Here is a 13,537-nt window from a genome sequence, read left to right as displayed (position 1 = left end):
TTTAATATTATTGTAATATAAATCGCAGCTCTAAAAAATAAATGATATTGTTTACGAATGTGTAATTTATTTACTATGAATTTTCTCTGAAAATAATAAGTCTTTAATAATATCATTGATTTGCTGTGTAAAGTTAATAGACATATTTTTTAATACATTAAATTATATTAAAGTAATAAAAAATATGTTTATTAACTTTAAACAGTAAGTCAGTGATACCTTTGGTGATAACTAAAAATATTTTTTTAAAAATTTCCCCTCTTTTAAGCCCCGCCCCTCAAATTCCCCTCAATTTAGCTAGTACTGCCAGGCGACACCAGGTGGCGTCTGTTTCCATTTTTTAACATGAAGTTAGCATTTCTTTAATGTACCTATTCTCTGAGTGACACTATCGCGATTTATCGAAAAAGACTCTAAAATAGTTGGTTGTGTAGCGTGCGGTAGATCTCGGCAAAAATTGAGTGAAATAGTGGAACAACTTTTCGCTAGTAAGTGACTATATAATATACATACGTGTAGTAAACCGATCATTTATGAAATTCACTTAAATTAACTAAATTATATATTTTTCTTGCATTTTTAGCTTTTATTTATTACTTGTCAAAGATTAGATGTCAAAGAATTTAGATACGTTAATTTGACTTACCTGCTTCAGTAGCGTATCGGATGTTTGTGTTAATAAATACTTATTATAACTTATCTATTTTTATTAGAATTATATATTTTTATAACAATTTTAATAACTACCAACATTTATTCACAACGTAAAATACAACAAATTATTGAGTCTACCCCATGTCTACCCTACATCATAGTTTTACATTTTTTAAATAAAATTAGAACGACACTGATAAACCGGAATTTAAGTCGGCCATATTTGAGGCCCATCGCGGTGTACCTAAGATTTTTGATATGCTCCTTCCTTAGTCTTCTTATTCAAAGACTGGAATCGACTGTACTTCAAATCGTTCAAATTGATAATCTGTGGTAAATCCAATTGAACTCTGACATTTGGCTGACATTGACGTTTACGGTTCCTTTTTCTAAATATTTTCATTATTTTTTGAGTTTTTATTCACAAATTCTACTTGATTTTGTTCTTTTATTTAACCTGCAACCTGCAGTACTAATTATATCGTTATAAATAATCTTTTCACCGATCAAGAATTGACGAATAGGCTGGAAGATATTCAAAATGTGCAAAACGCTTAAAAACGTATTAGAAAACATTGACTCGTTCACAAATTCGTGAAAATAAATTAGTCCAGATGTTTGTAAAAAAGTCTCTAATTATTTTGAGAAGTTTCCTCGTATCAGTAATTTTCAGGTTTGTTAATATGTACTATATGATAATAAATAGATTAAAACTTATATTTCACAGGAAAGAGCGCGGGCATTACAGATTGTTGTAAATCAGTTTTAAAATATAAAGAAGGTTTAAAACAGGTTTAAAAGTTGAGTTAGTAGAGAAGACCTAAATAAGGTAATGTTGGTAATGGGACCAAACATCAAATAACACTTGAAATATATAATTATGTACAATAATTGTAAGTAGTTTTTATGAATCTGTTTGATATCTATTGCATTGTTTTTATATTTCTTGAAATATATATTTTTTTACTTTACAGGATACACAAAGAATAATAAAATACAGTTACACACTAAAAGCACTTAAGGTTTGTAATAGATGTAGTTAGAATATCAAACACCAAACCAAACCAAAAATTATGTTTTATTTTACTGGTATTCCTCACATTTGAAGGGAAAGTCATTTCATAAATAAGCAGGACATTGTATAGTACACTCTATATTAATAATTGTTTTTATCCTATACTTGTTAGTTAACGCATCACTTAAAAATTTAGTACTGATTAACCTATAGTTGTGGTTGTGATATATTCTGATGTGTTTCTGGCAATTTAAAATAAGTTAATATTTAAACAAACATTTCTGGCTTTCCTTGACAGGAGTGTGGACACAAATTTAATAAAGGTATAATGTGGATAATGTTCTGATTATTACAGTTTGCATGGATGTTTTTGTATATTGCTATTTTTAATAAAGTATATTTAATGAGTTTTTGAGTATTTCTTTTTCCTTCAAAGGATTGTGTTCTAATCTTTATATATTATAAATTTTCATAAATTATATCTATAAAATTTATTACCTTATAATTTTTTGCTAAATACTTTGTAGTTGATACAGTTTAACAGTATATAAAAGGACTATTTAAATAAGATGTTTGAAAATATATAGCTGTTTTTGCACACATCAATTCAATTTGTGATTAACTGTGCTGAAATAAAAACAAATTAAGAGAAATGGGGTGATCTATCAAGTATAACATGAAAAGCATCATCCTATTTCCAAGTCTTCTATCAATTTCACTTATTAAACAACTATAATTATTCAATAATCTTGATAATTCTAGGAACTCTCAGATATCGTCAAAACATGAAAACAAAAATTTACTTCCTATAGTTCTTACGTCCCTTTAACTGAAATATAAGAAACAGGGGAGTTAATATTCTCACTGAGAAAGTTTATAAAATACCTTTAAGTAAAATCCCTTTGGATCTGCGGTAAAATACCTTTATTCTTATTAAATAATTTCAATAATTTATGTTTTTATTTATGACAACCACCTAATAACCTAACTTTAACGTCAACTTGACAATCCTGGAAAATATTATTGTTAACCAAAGAGTATTTCAATTTCTGAATTCGCTAACGCCAACTTATTTTTCATTAAAAAAAATTACCAATTTTCGTAACTAGGTCGGCCATATTGAGGAACTTTTAAAAGAATAGTACTATATTTGATTCTGTTGACTGATCTGATGACATCTATTACCTGGGTCTTCTGTCGTATCCACTATATTCTTTTATGGTCTTTCTTGGTTATTCCCAGCATAATTTCGTTCCATTGAATTTGTGCTTGTTGTTCTTCGGGATTATTGGCAATTAGAACTATGTCATCAGCGAATCTTAGATGGTTAAGATATTCTCCATTTGTTTTTAATCCTTTGTTGGGTAAGATTTACTCTTATTTAAATTAAATTTGTTATAAAGCGTCACATATTTTACTCTGTATACCAGCGTCTTCCTAAACAGTAACTTAAATAGAATTAAATACAGAGACGAAATTCGAGCAAGTGTGAAAATTTCCACTACATTTAAGTTTAAAAGTTTCACAATTTTCGGTTGTTTGTATGACTGCTTGGTTGGTTGTATTTTATATGGTTATTCGCGAAATCCGGCAGGTAGGCTTTGTATGTACAAGTAAGATAAAATATTTAGAATTGCTTTAAACAAAATGCGATTTGTTAATTTCTGTTTTAACAGTACTTAAAATTGTTTAATTAACGCGTCGTTGAAAAATTTCACGTTACTAAATGAGTAATAATTTAAATATTTTACTTAGCATTACAAGTTAAAAATATTGCTTTATCAAGTGTCAGAATTCAAAAAATAATATATAAAATATGTTTCTGTAGTTAATTAAATAATTAAGACTGGATATTAGACGAGAACTGATGATACTCAAAAGAAAAAACCGTTGTAAAGAATATATATATATACAAAGTGAGTTTAGATAAGTGCTCAAATTATGCATCAATGCACATTATAAACTGGCTTTAAGATTGTTATTTTTAATCTAAAAAATCCCTTAGAAGTTAAAGATATCGTGATAAGGCAATATTTCCAAATATTCTGCCTTACAGAACATAAATAAACATATACGTCAATCAACTTGAAAAGTAAGTATATTTAAAGTATTTTTGGTATTTTGTAAATCCTTATAGTTCTGATATTTAAAAAGTTATCGTATAAATAATAGGATACATTAAAATACGCAACCAACCGTCCAATCAGATGAAAGAGGTACGTACCCTATCGTTGGGTATTGTGCAATCACGTGATGCTCATGTCGTATGACGGTTAAATCTTTGGTTAGAATTTTTGTTGTTGTTTTTACATGTTTTTACAGTTTTTACTTTATTTTTCTATTCACATCAGATTTCTATTTTGTAATTGCCTATCAGACAATACGTATTTAGAAAAATAATAAGAATTAGGATCGTGTTTTTTTTTAAATCCTGGATATTAATTGGAACCCTTGATAACATTACTGCTTTTGATATAAAAAGTGCATTTTTGATTATTTACTTGGGCTAGGATATTAAAATATCGGTTGGATTGTACGACATAAATAGATGTAGGTATGATTATTTATATATATGTATGTATTTATAAAGCTTACTATCTGATTTGCATTTTCAGTTTTTGATCAGATATTTCATTTTATTTGTGAAATGCCCACAAAAAAGCTTCCAATGATTCAACATCAGTGTGTTTGCTGCATAATGGATCATTCCTGCTGAATTTTTAGATCATTTGAAGACTACACGGAAAAAACCAGATAATATGTTACATTTTCATAGAAATTGATAGCGAGACAATTTTATAGGCAAGTGTTGCATTATTCGAGGCACCATCAAAGAAAGCAATAATAATATGCTTAGTCCCAGAGATATTACAGCTTAGTTATTTTGCCCTACAGGAGAAAAACCAGAGTAGTTCACTCGTAATTGCATTTTCTCGGCTCCAGTTAAAATGAACAAAGCTGGTTTTTCCTGTGGTCTTCATTTGAAATAACGTAAATAAATGTTTATACATATGTATGTGATGATTAAATTGGTGTTAAGGAATAAAAATGTTTTTCGATATTAATATATACCTATATATGTATATTTATTTTGAAATAAATTACACTTTTAACAGTTTAATGGAGTTTTTAAAGCCAGTTATAATATTTATATTTTAAAAACTTGAAATCATGTGGATGTAATCACGCATTAAACCACAGACTAACTTATATAAGTCAAAAAGTAGATTTTAGTGTTAACTTTATATAACTTGTAAGTAAAATAATAAATAAAACAAATATGAAAAAACCAACAATTCTAATGTATATATTAAAATACAGTACAATAATAGGTATCTGATACCCTCACTTAACGTAGAATAATATTCTACCCAACTCAATACTATGTCCAACATGAGTTTCAAATATATCGGGCCCTAATCGTTCCTGAAAATAATATTTTTTTACATTGTTATACCATATTCTAAACTATTTAATATTTCAGTCACTTAAAAAGTTAATTTGTATTGAATAATTGTCTACCATTAAAGCAAATTTGGACTAGTATTTTTAATGGGCATATTCTGTGTATGGATATAGGTACTTCCTCCAGATTTTGGGTTCAACCAATTTATTCTTAAAACCTGAAACATCTACGTATAAAAAATAGACAGGTTACTAATTATAATAAAATTTACCCTTAGAATTATACTTCTTTAACAAATAATTTCCATTGGTATACTTTTCCATGACAAGTAATCAACTTCCTAACATTTTTTAATTGATGTAATACTTCCTCATGATGCGAAAAGAAAATCTTTTCTTTAGCACACAAAGGACAAACGATATGTTGGCTTACTTTCAGATTAGTTACTTTTCCATAGATATCCTCATGTCAATTCAAAGACGATGAACATGAAAATGATCATCAATGAAACATCACAAACTAAAAACCTAATAAACAAGTTTATATCGAATATAGAAATAAATTTAGTGTTCTTACCTATTGTCGTCCAAATCCACGTTAATAGATAATTAATTTTTTGGATTTTTATCTTTTATTTTTAAATATATCTTTCGAACTACTGGTTTTAGTAATTATTAAATTAAACGAACTAAAAAGTCAAAAATAATAAACAATTCTCTTGTCAATTGTCAATTTTCTCCAGGCACCGAACATTATCGATAACGCACGATCTACGACGATTACTCCTTTGATCTGATTGGACGGTTCAATGACGGTTGGTTGCGTATTTTAATGTATCCTATAAATAATACTAAATCGTATGATTTTTGTTATGAATCGAATAGATATATATTTAAAAGAATTAGGTTATATTCTCCAGTACTATCCTTTTCAAAAGGTCTAATGGTTTGGGGGTTGAACCCTCCATATAGCTTTTTGTCAATGGCATTTCATTGCCTAATACAAAAAGATCCGCACATTTGCCAGGTTGTCGTACTCACATAGAGTCCATCAATACCATCAGCTTTAAATGCCTATTATTTTAACATTTTTCTCAGACTTTTCCTTGTCTCTGCCCTGGTAAATTTTCCATTATTCTAGAAATTTTTTGGAAATATATTGTTTTGTGGCAGTTATTGTAACTTGTTTTTGCCATAGAATGGTTCCTGGATCTATGATTGATATTGATGGGTTTTGTTTCATATTTCATTTGCCTTAAAGGTGCGTATTCATTATCCGCACGAACGAACGAACGAATGTTCGCTAGTGGTATGGACGGGGACCGCACGATAGAACCGCACGAGAAGACCGGAGGCATTTGGCATTGCCTCCGTAGAGCGGACTAGCGTACATTCGTTCGTTCGTTCGTTCGGATAATGAATACGCACCTTTAGATGATAGTCGGCACATAAAGTATTAGAGCGCTTTCACACACACCGGCAAAATCGGTGCCCGTATCGGTGTCCAGCACGGTGGTTTGAGAATAAACCAGGAGTAAACGCCTAAACTACTACAGATTATTATCGTTGTCACGACATATACACATGATGCAGCCAGCAATACACCCCGAATTGTCTGTTTATCTACACACGGATCCATAAAATCTGAACAAACGAGTCGTAAGAATTGAATGGGATCACAAGGCGACTCGTTTGTTTCTACTGCTCGTTCGTTCAAAAAGTTGTGATTATTGATTCATTGCGTACCATACGGTTCGTTCAATTAAACCGTGGCCAGCATGGAAAATTTGAACAAAAGAATCGTAAGAATTGAATCGGATCACAATGCGACTCGTTCGTTTCTACGGCTCGTTCGTTCACTGAATCATGAGTATTGATTCATTGCTTACAATACGGTTCGTTCAATTGAATCGTGGCCAGCACGGATCCATAAAATTCGCATGAAGGAATCATAAAAAAGAATCGTTAGAATTCAATCGGACCACAATGCGACTTGTTCGTTCAAAAAATCGTAAGCATTGAATCATTGCTTATAATACGGTTCGTTCAATGGATTCGTGGCCAGCACGGATCCATAAAATTTGAACGAATGAATCGTAAAAATTGAATCGGATCACAATGCGACTCGTTCGTTTCTACGGCTCGTTCAAAAAATTGTGAGAATTGGATTCATTGCTTACAATATTATACAGGGTTGCTCACCACATACGACACGGAGTATTGTGGCTAAACGATGATATTTTTACAAATTGTAAGTTTGGGGTTCGTTGAAGGACTATTAGAGCTACAATTTAAAAATATTTTTACAAGATACAGAGTGTCCCAAATAAATAAAAAATATCAAAGTTGTATTTTTTTAAATGGAACACCCTGTATATTATTACATTTTTAGTTTCTACGATTAAAATAAAGGTAAATTTGATTAAGGTTTATTATACTTAAACCTTGCCGTTTTTGAAATATTTTCAATTTTGTGAAATTGCAGTAAAAATTTTAAAGCTTCATTTCTCCAAGGGTATCAATGTTTCTAATACTAAATATTTAATGAAGTTTATTTATTGATCAGTTATTGTGTTGCAATAATAAAAATAATACTACTTTATACAGAGTGTCTAAAAATTTATTTTAAATAATTATTAGCTTCAAACGGCAATAACTTCTTTAATTTAAATGGAATGCCCTGTATATTTTAGGAGAATCAAATGCACAATTAAATTGTCTATCAAATTGTATTATCCCATTTTTTACCTATCCCTTCAAGTTTTCGCAGAAAATGCATTTTCTTTTAATTTAGACCTCATTTATTAGACATTTTAAATTGTTTTTAAAGCAACAAATGTACAAAATGTACAGACTAGTAATATTATCGTTTTTAGCAAAACGATAATATTACTAGCCCATTTGTATGCAAAAAGAAAACTATTTAAATCTTTATAAAAGAGTATACCATTAATTAAATATAACACCATTATTTCCGCCCATATACTAATTAATTACATACTTAATTGTGTTCGTTAATAAACTATTATAAATAAATGTGGATCTGAGTCAGAAATCAATATAATAATAAGTTATCAAATTAAAGTCTCAGTTGTTATAAATAAGCATTTATTAAAAAATGAAATATCATTTTTAAGGTGTTACTTTTTATCACACTGTCTAATGCCCATACAAAATTCAGTTTTTTAGTATTTCGAGCAATTATTATTAATCAACGCAAACAGTCAGTTAATGTAGTTTGAATACTGGAATCATATTAATTGATCCTTTTTAACAAATATTTAAACAGTGTTTTTTTTATTTTTAACGAAATAAACGAATTATATCGACAATATTAGTATCTGTACTCTTTAAAAATTTGGTACATCTTTAAAAATAATCTAAAATGTCAATAGTCCATGGGTATATTGATAAATAAATTCTAAATTACAAGAAAATGCATTTTCTACGGAAACTTAAAGAGACAGGTAAAAAATGGTATAATATAATTTGATAGACAATTAAATTGTGCATCTGATTCTCGTAAAATATAGAGGGTGTTCTATTTAAATTAAACAAGTTATTGCCGTTTGAAGCTAATAATTATATAAAATAAATTTTTAGACACTCTGTATAAGGTAGTATTATTTTTATTATTGCAACACAATAATTGATCAGTAAATAAACTTCAGTAAATATTTAGTATTAAAAACTTTGATACCCTTGGAGAAATGAAGCCTTAAAATTTTACTGCAATTTCACAAAATTGAAAATATTTCAAAAACGGTAAGGTTTAAGTATAATAAACCTTAATCAAATTTACCTTTATTTTAATCGTAGAAACTAAAAATGTAATAATATACAGGGTGTTCCATTTAAAAAAATACAACTTTGATATATTTTACTTATTTGGGACACTCTGTATCTTGTAAAATTATTTTTAAATTGTACCTCTAATAGTCCTTCATCGAACCCAAAACTTACAATTTGTAAAAATCTCATCGTTTAGCTACAATACTCCGTGTCGTATGTGGTGAACAACCCTGTATAATTTCATGCCGCCTTCATTATTATGAAAATGTGTATTTATTATTAGTATTTATTATTTAATTGTGATTCTCTTGGGTATATGTTTCTTTATTAAAAATTAAATGGTTTCTAGGTGTTTTTGAATCATTTATTTGCCGACGTTTCGATTTTTTATGCAAATCTTTCCCTCATCTGAGATGCCTTGAGAAAGATTTGCATGAAAAATCGAAACGTCGGCAAATAAATGATTTAAAAACATCTAGAAATAATTTAATTTTTAATAAAGAAACCTATACTCAAGAGAATCACAATTGAAACATTGAATAAAGGTTTAAGAAAAAGAAAGATATATATAGAATGAGTATTTATGTAGTAGGGTATCAATACTGGAACAAAAGCCCAAAATTATGGATATAAAATACAAGCGATGTGAAAGTTATTTACAAAAAAATAGCTATTTATACCGTGATACACAAAATCTGTTTGTAGTTTGTTCAAATCGTTCAAAAATAAATCGTACGTATCGTATTCATCACTATAACGTATATGAAAATATTTTTTATTAATGTATATTATCCTGAATTATTTTCTCCTAACAAAAAAATCTCATTTGCTGCGAACAAAGGTAATCCATATAACACTCTTATTAATCAAGATGTTTTTTTTATTCCAATTTTCTTTGATATTTCATACCGAATTTTTAAACAACGATACGGAATATGACAGGTTGAATATATTCGCTAATGGGTTAACTGAAATGTGGATTTCGAGAAAAACAAATACGGCTGGAAAGTATGATTTATTACGTAAATATAGGGAATACGAAACAAGGGTATTTAAAATGATGACTGCTTGAATATTTAACAAAAATATTTACTTTTTTTCGAATGTTGATGATTTATTAGTTAGAGGTAATAAAGTACTGACAAATTACATAGCACCTATTCAATTCAGTGTGTTAGCATTTATTATAAATAAAATCCCTTTTCTTGAAAGTTCTGTTTGACGTTTCAATGAACACATTTGAATTTGACTTGAAAATTTGCGGATTTGTTGCTTCTGATCTTATTAAGTCGGAGTGAGAGAAATGCGACGGTGTCAAAGAGTAGATAAGACAAGAGACGACAGTGAACAAAGAAGTCGAATTTCGCGAGAGAGACGCAGATATATTAAAATTTAAAGGTCCCATCAAGTCCCATTTTGTCTGTTGCCAAGTATATTTCTTTGAAAAATAAACAAGATTTTCTGAAAATAAATTAATAATATAAGAAGGATATAAGTAACGTATGTTAATGCGGAAATGTAAATTTTTAGTTTAGGTTGGTTTAGGTTCTTTTTTCGCAATGTACTGATAATATCAAAGAAACAGAATGACTAAGTTGATCGATTTTAAAGATAAACAGATAAAATCTAACCTATGATTTTAGGACGCTAATCAGCTGTGCTAATCAGGCCTAAACATAAACAAAACTGATTAGTGGTTTTCTTGCATTTTTGCCTTTTTAAAGTGTGTTTTCAGAGTTTTTCGATATATTATCGTTTTGAGAGTTTTTAAGGTTTAATTTTAGTATTGTTTTTGTTGCGTACTAATTTGTAAATATTGTTAAATATGAATACTGAACAGGACACGAGTAGCAGGAAAAGACGAGATGATGGCAATGTGTGTGCTTATAAAGACTGCAAAAATAGGTCTTATTCTTCGACAAACATAATATTTCACTTTTTTCCAAAGGATCCTGAAAAGTATTTTTATAGAAATATACTATATAATTATGTTATTAAACTAAATGTAATCCATAGATCGAAGACATGGTTAGAAGCTTGTAATATATTTTTACAAAAAAAATTGAGCAACTCTATTTTTTTGTACATAAACTCCACATTGTGATTTTACACTTGTTCAAGTCCATATGTAAAAAAATACACGTAAATAAAACATTTCTTACAAATCGACTTGATCACTTTATCTTGTTTACCAACGATATACAAAATATTGCTTTTATTATCTTTATTCCCCGACAAATATGTTTCTAATTATAATTTATTTTATATAATATTTAGAAAACTCATTTTTTTTGTTTCTATTTATTTCTTTACCCATACAGTAACTATTTATAAGCTATACAGGCAAGTTTTAATAAGAGTCGTATTTCAAATTTCCCGGGAAAAAATTACGAAAATTTAAAGGGACAAGCGAGACGAGGTCACTCTCCCCACCACTCAAACATGAAAGGTACCGCGCGAACTGTCGTCTCTTGTCTTATCTACTCTTTGACGGTGTGCTGTTGCGGCGTTGCCAGATTTCTTCGGTACGCCTTTCCAGCCTTTTTTTTTCGAAAAGATAACTACATAAAATCATCAGATATGTTTTTGAGCATCTGAAATGGAATTATAAGGATATCGATAGGATATCAATTTTTTTATAACGAAAAAAGTCAGAAATCGCGAGAATTTAAAAACTCAACTTTTTAACATGTAAAACTTGGAAAATAAGTTCGTCATAATAATGCTTTTATTTATTCACTATTCTAATAAACAATATGCATTCCTTCGGAAACTCTCTATTTATTTATTTGGTAATGCTAAAACACTCTATTTGAAAGTCTATTAGAGAAAACAGTATGATTCATTGGCAAGCGATGTAAATATTTGTGATCAGGTAAAATTGTGATGTATTGATATGGCTTAGCTCGGCAGGCGGCAGGTCAGTCAGTCGTTGGTAGGCCGGCCGGCTGTGTAGTGTTGTGTTTTGTCACAGAGCTCACAAATGGAGGTTGCGAGTCTTTTGTCTAATATAGTTGCAAGTCGTTTGACTGTAAGCCAACGGGGTCGTTTGACCACGGTAAGAAAACCTCTGTGACGTCCTGCCTTCGAGTTGGTCTTGAGAGTTTGAGGTCTCCATAATGTCTTCTCGATTGACGATGCGGCGTTGGGATGGTGAGCCACCCAAATAGCTTATTCGATTGGGATGCGAATCTGTTTAGCGGCAGAATGGCGTCCGGGGGAAGCCCTTATACTATTTCAGGTGACACTAGCTAGTTGTTGAAGATTATCAACCAATAAATCCGAATGATATTTGAATTAGATGGAAGATATGGAATGGGATATATTGAATAGAATGTCAGTGATGTCAGTGGCTAGGGGGCGGAGTACCCCCGGGCGAGTCTTACTATTTAACTATCAATTTTATCCAGATCAGTAAATGTTTGTTTTGTTATTTTCATGTACAATGAGAGAGTGCTTGCCAATGACCAACTAAATGGATATTTGAGGTGAATTTGCATTGTGAGACCCGGTTGAGTAAGCCCCAAAAATAACGATTTTACAAACAGATAACACGCGATAACTCAAGAACCACTTTATATATTGAAACTTTTTTTTATTTTGAAGTTCGGATATTTGACAAGATGTTTAAATAAGAAAAATTCGATAGGCTTGCTTTTTTCCATTCAAAAATTAAAAAAAAAACGATCTATTTACTTTTAGTGCATAGCAATTTTCAGTAATCAACTTTTTTATTTATAAAGATTTGCACATAATGTCTGCAGAGAAAATATAGCAGAAATATTAAGAAAGTTTTTGAAAAAACTACAATCAATTGTTTCTAGTGGATTTCGGGATATCGATTTTTGTATTCAGCGTTCTAATAGCGCAACCACTGTCGAACACCAACTCAAACCTACTTATTTTTACCAAAAGTGCAAATGCTTCTAACTTGCACTTACAAGCACTTAAATTTACAAGCTATAAGAAAAAATACGACTTGTTAATAAATAAACAAATAAATTATCATAAGACGTAATTAAATTGTGAAGCTGAACTCATGATGTACGCCCTTTCCTAGAATTTTTAAGTACTTATTGGGTCGACCATCACGAACTTGCTATATCCTCTTTCACGTCACTTAGTAATGTGTACAGTTTCTCGGTTTATTTCATAGGTTTGGCAACGTTTTTACTGTTCTCTCTTTGTTCAGTACATTATAAACTCATTGTACCCTTCTTACATACGGAAATCTCGACCCTAAACTAACCTTTGCCAGCCCATAGTATATTACAGTTGAGGGTTGGAACCTTTGGTGTTACACAGCAAAATAAAAACACTAAATCACCACAATACAACAAAACACTTTTACTTTTACACTGGACGCGCGTTTCGCTAACCATGTTAGCATCATCAGCAGATGATTATAAACTAAAGTACAATCTACAAGTTGAGCGTTTATATACTCGCTCAGTGGGCACCGAGTGGGCGTGGCAAAATCTAGCCAAACCGAGTCAGAGCCAACTAAGCGTAACAGTTAAATTTCCGCCACTAGAGTAGTAGGAACAAAGAACTTGAAGGAATTGGACCGTTGACTCGGTTCATACTATCTTTACATTTATTAATTCTGATGCTTTCATATGCATCTAATTGCCTGTAATTTGAGACTTGTTTAATTAATTTTAAATTATT

The 13,537-nt window shown here is 30.0% G+C and overlaps 1 protein-coding gene and 1 long non-coding RNA gene across 2 annotated transcripts in view; both read right to left on the bottom strand.

Annotated features, from left to right (window-relative positions):
• Positions 1-13,537, bottom strand: part of LOC115877680 (transient receptor potential cation channel trpm-like) — a 265,132-nt gene that overhangs the window by 189,780 nt on the left and 61,815 nt on the right. The window lies entirely within an intron of this gene.
• On the bottom strand, positions 4,557-5,910 carry LOC115877670. The gene is made up of 3 exons (XR_004049380.1): positions 5,652-5,910; positions 5,347-5,602; positions 4,557-5,292 (listed from the first exon to the last, which is right to left on the bottom strand). It is a non-coding gene; the product is annotated as an uncharacterized LOC115877670 (long non-coding RNA).

Source organism: Sitophilus oryzae, unplaced genomic scaffold, assembly GCF_002938485.1.
Source record: "Sitophilus oryzae breed Bouriz unplaced genomic scaffold, Soryzae_2.0 scaffold_1496_pilon_pilon, whole genome shotgun sequence".
Lineage (NCBI taxonomy): Eukaryota > Metazoa > Arthropoda > Insecta > Coleoptera > Curculionidae > Sitophilus > Sitophilus oryzae.
The sequence above is the reverse complement of the archived record's forward strand: the minus strand, read 5'-3'. Positions and strand labels throughout refer to the sequence as shown.